Source organism: Lycium ferocissimum, chromosome 1 (genome assembly GCF_029784015.1).
Source record: "Lycium ferocissimum isolate CSIRO_LF1 chromosome 1, AGI_CSIRO_Lferr_CH_V1, whole genome shotgun sequence".
Lineage (NCBI taxonomy): Eukaryota > Viridiplantae > Streptophyta > Magnoliopsida > Solanales > Solanaceae > Lycium > Lycium ferocissimum.
This window is the reverse complement of record NC_081342.1, coordinates 42,921,669-42,933,228: the sequence shown is the minus strand read 5'-3', so window position 1 is coordinate 42,933,228 and position 11,560 is coordinate 42,921,669.

The window sequence follows — 11,560 nt, the reverse complement described above, 5'->3', positions numbered from 1 at the left end:
CGTCCCCACCATGATACAATTATGTTCTCTTTAGAGGCTTGTAGACGAGTCTTGTATGTCTTATATGTCAAAGATAGTGGCCTTGCCGGTCATTGTACGTGTCCAGTTTGGTATTTGTGTTTGCAGACGTTCATAGTGGCCTCATCGGCCTGCATAGTTATGTGTATATCTGTTTTGGGTGTGTTTACCCTTCAGATGAGATATATGGTATCCATACATGATTCAGAATACGACCTTGTCGGCCAAGAGTTGTATTGTCTGTTTGCAGGTAGGCCTTGTTAGCCTAAGTTAAGGTTTACCCTCAGATTTCATAGTTACAGAGTGGTACGCTCGGGGTCAAGTAAGGAACAGGATGCCGGCCATGTGTCACACCCCGACTTTACTAGGGTGTGATGGGCACCCGACCCCATATTTGGAGCCGAGCGAACCCGCTAACTCTTATCACACATATCACACCCTGATCAAGATTGGGGTGTGACACCATGCCTCCCCAGGTTTGGGGTGTGACACTAGACTATGGGTAACATGATTTTACTTTCAATTTCTCATTTTTTCCTTAGGGCTCGGAGTTGGTTATTTTGGGTTCGTTTTTGGGTTTCAACTTATGTATAGCAATATGGGTGTTGTTGGATTTGTATGACCGTGTAGCTCACCAATTTGAACATGCTAAGTTCAATTTCTCGATAAATGACCTTTTTGAACTTCGGGGTTAAATTTGAGGTTTTCTGGGTATCTTTATGGACCCGAATCCTTTTATGACTTACTGAATATCCTTAGATCCATATTTTAACATAGAGTTTATGCTTGTTAGTCTTCGATCATTGGGATGCACTTCGAAAGGACAAGGCTTAGGCATGATGGTTCGTGGCGTCCGCTCGGCTTTGAGGTCGGATACGATTTATGTTTAGACTCCGATTGGAGAACGTATATCGTTTATATATATTGAAGAGGCATTGGGCATGATGGGGGGATCCTAGCTTAGTAACTATGATGGGCACTTGGGTGGGTACTGGTGTATTTGTGTGGGTTGTTGTTGTACTTAGTTATTTGAGATGAGGATTGCATATTAGGGCCTTCGGGAATGGTCATGGTGTTAAATCCACTTGTTTGGTATGGTTGTTGTTTATGTGGGCCATGAGAGCCATGATTGAAAACTACTTGTAATCATTTGATGTTGTTTACCTCATCACTCCATATTTTGTATGAATTGTGCAAGAATGATCTATGCTAGTGCTTGAGTGGAAATATTTAGTTGCCAATGATATGCTTATGTTAATCCACCTGCTCATATGTGATTGATGAAACTTGACATTGTTGCACACATGCATTCATTCAATATATATATTTGGGATCGGGTTGCACGCCGCAACATGTACATTTGGGATCGGTTCGCACGCCGCAACATGTACATTTAAGATCGGGTTGCACGTCGCGACAAGGAATCTGGTTGCACGCCCTAACAAGGTATATGGACATTCGTGAGTCTCCCATGGGTCACAATTAGATGGAATGACCACTAGCGTATGTGTGCTTGGTTTGACATATGGCCATTGCATTGCATCGCATTGTACTCATATTATCATATTTCCACCGTTTCTTAGCCTGTCCTATATGCTATGTACTTATGTGATTGCAGTGTGGTGAATTGTGTGGGCCTAGTTGGTGAAGTTAGGTTGAATTGTTGTGATTAGTGTTTAGCATCAATCTTTATATCCTATGTATATGTTTTCCTTTTGTTGTCGGCCTATGATGCCTACGAGTGCAAGTTGTTGTACTTATACTACACTTGTGGCATCTTTTTGGGTGCAGATACCTCTCAAAGTTCTAGTTTTGGGCCTCACTTTTGATCCCGGGGCAGTTGATCTCATGGAGTTTCAGAGTGAGCCTTCAGATGTCTATCCGCAACCCTGGATCTCCTTATATCTCATTTTCATGTCTTTACTTCCTTCGAGACAGTTGGTATTTTCCAGTATTTCAGACTTGTAATAATATTTAGATGCTCTTGTACAAGTTCAGAACAGATTTGGGGGATTGTAATATTTGTGTACTTCCGCACTTATCTATATACTCAAAGTATGTTAAGGATTATCTTATTGTGTTTAACTTCCGCGTTTTCTCTTCAAATTAACAAACGAATGGGGAATGGTTCCCCTACCCGGTGGGATGGTGTAGGTGTCATCATTGTTGACACCTAATTTTGGCTCACTGTGCTTAAATTAACGTTTCGAGGGGCCCTGATTCGTTAAAGAGCACGGAATAGCATTTTACTCATTTTTACAATTTTTGACAATTTGTTGATGATTATTCTTATTTTTAAGAATTTTATCAATTTATTGTCATTTTCTAGAATCATTATTTTTGCACATGTACGGCGTAATACTACATTTTTTGTGCAATTAAATTGTTTCTTAATTTTATAGCAAGTACATTTCGATATCTTATACATTAATACTTAGCTTTTTATTTATATACTTATAATATTATTTATACATATATTAGTTAATTATATTTTAGTACAGTTCGTCAGTGCAGAGAAAACCGGAGCAATTAATCTTAATAGCAAAAAAAGAATTCAATCAAGTCAAGGTCTTGTCACCTTTTAAAAGGTGATATTTGAAGTAATGGGTTGAGTTCTTCATCCATTGGTTAATAGATCCTTATACATTGGTTAAAATGATGAAAACCCCATTGGATAATAACCTAGGGATTAAAAGTAGCATCAGCTAGACAAAGGGGTGTGGCACTTTATTTTTTGGACAATAGAAGGGGCTAAAATGTATTATAAATAAAAGGAAGGGGCTTTTGCATTAATCACACATTTACAATTTCAAATCTTATTCTCTCTAACTTTTCTCATATCACGACCTATCCCTCTGTCTGTGAAGTCGACGAGTACAACCCCTTTCACCTTCTTCTCCGGCAAGCTCTTCGTCGGAGCTCCAGCCAAACGACTAAGCCCAGCCACCCAACCCATTGCAACGCCACAACAACACCTCTGTCCCTTCGTTTTCCATCACCAACAACAAAACCTGCTCCTTTTGCCCCCTTCGTTTTCCTCACTGCTCTAGCAAGGAGCTTTTATCTCCGATGAATCGGAGCAACCAAACGCCACCATGCCACCACCACGACTTCTCCCTCTGTTTTGTATTGATAGATTTTGATCGGTGTTCCTTATTTTTTTTTTATATTTATATGTTTGTATATATGTGTCGCTTCTCATGGCACGTTGCTGGTTACTATGGATTCAAGTCGGGTTTGATATATTTGTGCAATTTCGCTGTGAATCTTGTTGTCCTCCGGAAGCCACCTCTTTGGTTGATTTATTCACATTTTGGTTACTTTGTTATTGTTGGTGATATGTCGTTCTTGGCTGGTCTTCATGTTATTATTCTTGATTTCTTCAACTTTCCCTGATGTTCTATTTGTCACGGTCCGGTGGTCATCACCTCTCACAATCTTTCTACTGTAACTAATACATTTTCGGACTGTTTCATTTTTTTCTTTTCCCAATAATATGGTTTTGTGCCCGGAAAATACTACTCTGGCGATCAACAGTATTGTGATTGACCTTTCTCGGCCTTCTCGCTATAATCGCACTACACCCGAATGGCTGATAAAGAAATTTCCGTCTGATTTTCAAGGTCTCTTCTGTACAAAAGACGGGTTTTTAATTTAAGTTTATTTATAATTCCTTTAACTCTCCTTGTCCGTTTAAGTTGAAATTAGTCATTCGCTTTAGGCAAGACTTGGGTCGTCAACCATAAATAGATTAAATTGACTTGGTATAATTATTTTGTTAATTAATTAACATTTTTGGTGTTTAGGCAAAAAATATAAGTTCATCCTTTTTTTTTTTTATATAGTTTTTATATTCTTTTAGTACATTTATTTTTAAAACATGCATTTTATATTCTTTCGTGACTAATGCACAGTTTAGTTAAGTTAAATCCACATTTTTTACGTTAGGTAAATATTAGGTCGTCCATCGACAAATCTTTTATTCTTTAAAGGTGTTATATCTTTTCACTTATTTTTTATACATAATTCCTTATACTTATTTTTTACCAAGACTTTTTACAATTCTTTTTGTCCCTATTCTTTTGATAGGATATTCATTAAACAAACACTCTTTTACGAAACTGTGGAAACAAGTCAAATCGACTACACTTTTTTCTTGATTCTTTTGTTATATAAGCTCTTTACGCCAATGAATATTCTTAAAGTCTTTTTACATTCTTTACTGATATACCTAGTTGTAAAATTATTTATATATTTTATGTTTGATATACACTCTTTTATACTTGAAATACTTTCTTTATATGTTTAATATACATACATTCTTTTATATACATACACACATTCTTTACATACTTGATATACCTATTTTACATAATCTTATATTTTGTACACATCTTTTATATAGTTGTACACATTCTTTAAACCAACTGATATACCTCTTGGGTCAATAGATATACACTCATTTTACTAACAAAGATATACTACTATACGAACGAGGTATGTTTTCTTTACACTCCTTTGTACATTCCTATCGATATACATTTTTTGTAAATACTTGATACTTGATATACATACATTTTTTAATACTATATATACTTAGCATAGCATCACGTAGTGTAGCTTTCATGAAATTACAACATTTGGAAAGCAGGTAATAATAATGATAAATAGATAGATAATTCCCCTCTAGTATTCAGTTGAACTAAGTTTAAGTATTATCTTCGGACAGGCTCTGAGAGATGCTTAAAACCTTCCCCTTAGGGTAAATAAAACTCTTATCTAGAATCTCCTAGGTTTCGTGGATTATAAACGGAGTAGATACACAAATGCACATGGGTTTCTTAATTTCCCTTAAAAATTAGGTGGTGGATCTAACCCTTTTAAAACCAGTTAGAAGAACCAAGAAGTTGCAAACTATCTTGGGCCCGTTCAAAATAGGGCGTAGCAGAATGGCGACTCTGCTAGGGATTACCTAGGTTTTGACCTTAGCGGATTTAGTCTAAGTGAGCACTTGAGGGATATTTGATTATTTATTTATTTTTACTATTATTACCCGTTATATATATCATGAGTTGCTACAATATTATGTTTGAAAGGATGCAAGCCAAAGCCAAACTTGCGTTTCTTATTTGTTTGAATACACTACATGTTATTCTTTTCCTTATACTGTCATCGCACTTTCTATTGAGTCTTTAGCCATACACACAAACACATTGTACACGGGAGTTGTGCTTTGCGCTCCTCCGAACCTTCTTCAAACTCCTTAGTTTCAGAGATTGATGGTCTAGTCTTACTACTCGCCGTCTTGCAACTATCCAAATATTCATTATCGAACTTAACTGAATCTACTCTAAGAATCTTTATGTCCTTGTACATACCATCTTGATGCCGCATTAGCCAGATTTATTGATATCCCTTATTTGTTACATATTCTTTATTACACATTCTTTGTTTGTTAACATTTTGTATTTACTACACATTCTTTAGTTGTACAAATATATACTTTATATGCCATGTTCCGCCTCGTCCACTTTGTCAGACGATCATGGTTGACTTGTGTTGAGCCTGGAATTTTTACAAACCCTCACACCCATCTTGGGTCTCTATGACCACCCTCTCAATTATATTCATTTTTTCTCAAACCCATTTCCGGTCGTTATGACCTCTCTTCACAATCATATCATTCTTTTCCACACCCATTTCTGGTCTTTATGACCATCCTTTTGGACTTTACCCTTTTTTTCCAAGATATATCAATACAACCTTGTACATTCTTCCATCTCTGGAAAACACTTTTTCCTCATCCAAACTCCTGTCCATAGCCTCACTTCTTTTCAATACAACCACCAATTCATAAAAATCATACAAATCACATACAACTATGTATCTGGCCGAACTACTTCTGAACTGATTCTTGTCCTGGCAAGATACGTAGGCAACCCAGCACAAGTGTTCGGTCTACCCACTGTTTCCAAATAATTTCTCCGAAATCGAAAACTGGGGTAATTATTCTGGAGCATTTCAAAGAAACTCTCTAAAAAAACTTTTAAGAGCATCAACCCCTTTAAATCCAAAACCCAACAATGCTAATACCAGCCTTACCCCAACCATCACTTGGTTTTGGTCCCAAAATCTAGGATATAAGATTTTCTTCTTCTTCCTAGTGTCGTAGGTCATGGACCTGTGGCGTGTCAGTCTCCATTTTTCAAACCCAAGGGTTCAACACAAGTAAATCGTTCCCCCGTCAACCATACAATAATCATGCCAACTGACAAGGAGTAATGTCAAAGCTCCGCAAATAGTTTGGCACCCAATCATTGCAATATTGCTGTTATATCCCGCATTTTTGTGCAATTGGATAATTCAAGACAATAGCGGAAGGATGACAAGCAAGGCCCTATTGTTATTTTGTTAAGTATATGATTGGTTTATGAAGCGGAATTTTGAAGAAAGGCCAAGGGCATAAAGGAAAACTCACAATATGCCTCGTGGAATTATGGAGGAAGACGAAGGGTAAATTTGGAAATTGGAAAATAGTTGCATGAACTACAAGGAATGGACTTGAATTACAATTTGTCATAAGAAAAACATTTTTGGGCTTGGATTAATTTTTGGAAATAAAAGAGAGGCCCAACCGGCCATGGGGCATGGATCCAAGCCCATGAGGGGCTTAATTTATAATTATAAGAGATGACTAAGTCATCCTTATTCCCTAAGTTACTAGAAAATTCAAGAACAAAAAAAGAAAGAGAGGAGAGAAAGAATTCCATGGCCATTCGGCCACTTTGAAGGAAAAAAAAAAGAAAAGAAGAGAGAAGAGTTTCAACTTGTTTCTCCTAGCCAAACAACTCCTTGAAGGGTCCTAAGCAAAGTGGGGTGATTGGTGGAGCAAGGAAGCTTATATTCATATAGTTACAAATTCTAGTCAAGTGAAGAATTGAAGAACAAGGTAAGAATTCATCCTTCTTTGTATGTTATGGATATTTGTGGATGTTGTAGTGCATGAAAATGGATGAAATTCATGAAGAGCAAGTAGATAGAGGGCTGGCCGTGAGGTGTGGTGTATGTGTGTGTGTGTGGAAATCATGTTTTAATTATATTATCTAGTGTTTGGTTGTTATTATTGTCAATACTATGTTGATAATGGAAATTGAATGGTTTTGGAGAAGTTGTAGTTGTATATGCATGATGTTGGCCGTGTGTTGTGAGTATGGTGGTATGGCCGTGTGCTTGTGGTGCAATATGGAAGAGAATGAATTGATTTTATTCAATGTTTTAATCGTTGTTGTGTGAGTATGTTGCTAATAGAAGCTTAAGGATATTGGAGAAATTGTGGTAATTGGAGACTTGGTGTAGAGATTATGTAACTTGAAAATAGTGTTCTTGCATGCATGAAAGATAATGAGACTTGTATGATATTGTTGGTATGTGAATTATTAGGTTGTTATTGTTTTCATTGGAGTTGGAAGGTCTTGATGGAAGTAGTATATTGATTAAGTTGTTAGAATGTATTTTGGGTTGGAATTGGAAATTGTTAATATGGTTGTGATATTATGATTGATAGTTTGGCCGGGTTGAATTCCCGGATTGTTGTTGATGAGAATTGGCTAAGATGAATCTTGGGGAATGATGTATTTACAGAGGAAGTCTTGCGAAATTTCGGTAGCCAAGTGTTGTTTTAAGAATTCAATCCTAAAGGCACTAATTACATTTGGTAAACATGACCAAATTGTAGATTACGCGAAGTTGGAGCTTGAATTTGGAATAGCATAAGGAGCGAAAAGAGGTATGTAAGGCTTCACCCTTCTTTCTATGGCATGTCTTAGACGTACTAAGTCGACTACGTGTCCCGAGGACCATTCCTTTTCTCGGAATCTAAGATTGAAAATAACTACTATTCATTCAGTAGAATTGAATTAGAACTTGCATAAAATGTTGGAGAAATTTCTTGGACATCCGTAACTTACACAAATAGGACTCGATTACCCTAAGACCCTCCCAAGTGACGCCATGAATTGTAATATACGTAAATTTGATATGCCGCCTCTTTTGACTCGAGGTGGGCCCACTATTCCCGAATTCTTCCCTATTGTCCCCCTTGACTTATTTTCATTTAATAACTAAGGAAAGTTTTTGGTTATTATTTTAACTACTAAATCATAGTTGTTTTAACTAATCCCTTGATTTCAAAACATGATTTTCCTTCCTAAAAGTTTACAAATGTTTTCCTAAATACTCGTTTTCTCCAAAAACTAAGTTTTACAATATTGCAAGCCCTAATGACTAAGACGACGACTATGACTCTATGATGAAAAAAAAAGATGATTCCATGATTAAAGGTTTCAAGTCTATGATTCCAGTGCCGAGATGAGAACGTTAAACTACTCCTTGAATCCTCGGCTCTACTCATGAATAGTGTTTTCCTTTAAGAATTCTAAGTACACGAATGATGCCCTATAATTCTATGTTATACTTTCTCAGGATATTGCTCTCCACTAATAGTCTCGCCTTATATTAATCATCCCTTCAAGGTGAGATAAGCGCCCTTAATTATTCTATAACATAATCGGAGGTTCCCGACCTTACGTCACTCCGATAGGTACACGATTTTTCTTGGGCTCCCCTGCATGCTATGATATATATATATATATATATATGTTTAAAAATGTATTTGGGGAAAACTGGGAAAAAGGGCAGAGCGCTATGAGCGCTGGGTTACTCACGGTGCATGTATCCGTACTTGACTTGATATCATCCCGGACGCGGGATGCCCGGACGCGGGATTTGCTATGTGGGCGAGCCGACATCGTTCGGTGCTATGACTTACTATGCTATGATATACTATGCTATGCTATGCTACTATGACATACTATGCTAAGCTATGACACTGTGATATGATATACTACGCTATGCTATGATACTATGATACACTATGACATGACATAAATTCTATTTTCTATGTCTATGAAAAGAAATACTCTCTTTTACGAAAAGGAAAAACAAGCATGCATGGCATCCGGCCCGAAAGGGGTGTTTCCGTGCACAGGTTACTTTCTTATCTCAGTATATATCCATGACTCCCCACGATATTGTTACTTATAATCTATGCTCCTGTTTATCTTATTTTTCATGTCTTACATACTCGGTACACTATTACCGACGCCCCTTCATGTGGGCGCGCGTTTCATGCCGCGCGGCAGTCGCCAGACAGTAGGAGTTGATCCCTAGGAGTTCTCTCAAGGCATTTTTGCGGTGCTCCGCCTGTTTCGGAGCCCGGTCCCTTGGTATTACTTTTGTGTATATATATTCGGGCACGGCGATTCGGCCCTTCCTATGTATATATGTGTACTATGTTTAGAGGCTCGTAGACAGATATGTACAGTAGCTATTGTACTCCTGATTGTCCCCGTCGCTGTATAGTTTGATCGCGGAGCTTATTAGTCTATGTTCGTATTTGTGCTATTTATGTTATTGCTAGTTGAAAAAAAACGGCGTAGCTCATATGTGCAATAAGAGTCAGCGGGTTCGCTCAGCTCCGATTATGGGGTCGGGTGCCCATCACCCCTAGTAGGGTCGGGGTGTGACAATTGCCGATGGGCGCAGAGTATTTTTGAAAAACTCCAAAGAAGACAGCATCCCTCCTTATCACCTTGCCAGTAGACGCAGATAATTTTCAAAACTTCACCAACATTAACATTTCCCAATAGCCAACCATGCCAATAAATGCAGAGTAGTGTCAAAGATTTGCTGACGTCCGGCCCCCTCTTCCATAACAATCTTATCAACATACTGAAGTCGTGTCAAAGCTCAAATTTTACATTCTCCCTCATGGCCGCCGATCAGAGTAATCTCAAAGCTTTGGCTATGGTCGGCCTATCCTCTCGACCGCCTGTTAAGGTATTATCATACGATCGGTCCTTTCTGGGTATTTTCAAAACCCCGTCCCTACAATCAGTACATCCCTTCACCGCCTGGCCAGAGAATAGTCAAAACTCTGAGCCTGTGATCGGTTACTTCCTGGGGTATGTCATGACCTATTTTGCCTAAGTCAAGCGGGCACTTACCTTCCCATCTCGGTAAGCGAACCCTCAATTCAACAATGAATAAATACATAAAAGAATGAAATTAAGAAATGGAAAAGAATAGATACGTAAATCTCACGATATATATATATAAAAGTAGTAGAAAATTGAGGAATGACGATAAATGTTAAACCTCAGAAAATTCATGTCGTTGGGTGGTAAATAGACCAACGCAAGCTTAAGGTGAACATGAGGCCCTTATGATTATAAGAAGGGTATTTGGTGGCTTAAAAGTGCATACGATAAGATTTTGAAGTGATACAAATTAGTGAGACTAAGTTCGTCAAAGGAAGGTGAGGTATACGTTGTGTTTAGGGAAGATTTTGCAACTATCGAGTTAAGGATTGATGGGTAATGCCTTGGAGAGGAGTTATGAGGATATTTAGATTGTTAATGAAGTTTTAAGAATGTTTCATTAGGATTGGAGATCAAACGAATCGACGAGAATAAGTTCGGGAAGAAGGTAGATTATACGACCATTTATACGGTCCGTATAATGGTCCGTATAACAGTTACAGTGAAGGGCCATCACTGATGAAGTTATACGGTCACTTATACGGACCGTATAATATTATAAAGACCGTATAAGGGTCTATATAATCCCATCGGGCTGAGTTATTTTCCAAGTATAAATATAAGTCCCACTTTCTAATTTCTCATTTTATCGTCTTCTCCACTTCTCTCAAGACCTATAGAAGGTTCCATACATTTCACCAACATAAATTCAAGGTGAATCAAAGATTAAACACTAATAATTAGAGGATTCAAGTGAAAGGATGCTAACTAGGGTTCATGAAAGCTAGAAATTTCCTTGGAAATGAAGCTAGGGGTTTTCTCTAAGTGAAGTGTTTCCATCCAATGTCTGTTCCTACATAATCAAAGGTGAGTTTTATGATCATTTCATGTTATTAAGAATATTGAATGGTTGAATAACTTGGATTGAGGAAGAAAGTAGAACATGGAGTTCAAATATGGAAATTGTGATATTCATGAATAGTGACTTGACTTGAATGATAGTTCTTGTTATGAATGATGTTAAGAATGTTGAAGAAGCGTTATATGTCAATGAATACGACGTTGGGTGATGATTAGGGTTATGGATGACTTTGAGAGGGAATTTTAAGAATTGAATAATGTCTAGCTTAACAAAGTTTATTGATTATGATATTATGGATGTTGCTGTTGATGTTTGGGAGTTACTATATTATATGGAAAAAGTTAAAGAAATAAAGGAGATGCTGCCCAATTTTCATTAGCTTTGGCTTAAGGTTAAACATGTTTCCGGCTATCTAATCTTAGTACGGATTCTCTTGAATGTAGAATCGTGAACATCAGAGGGAAACGTTTAATCGATAAAGATAAAGAGACGTAAAGGTATGTGAGGCTATTCCCCTTCTTTCAAAGGCATAACTCTTACAATTGCGAATTCTTCCCTATATTCCCATGTTCTTCTTACATCC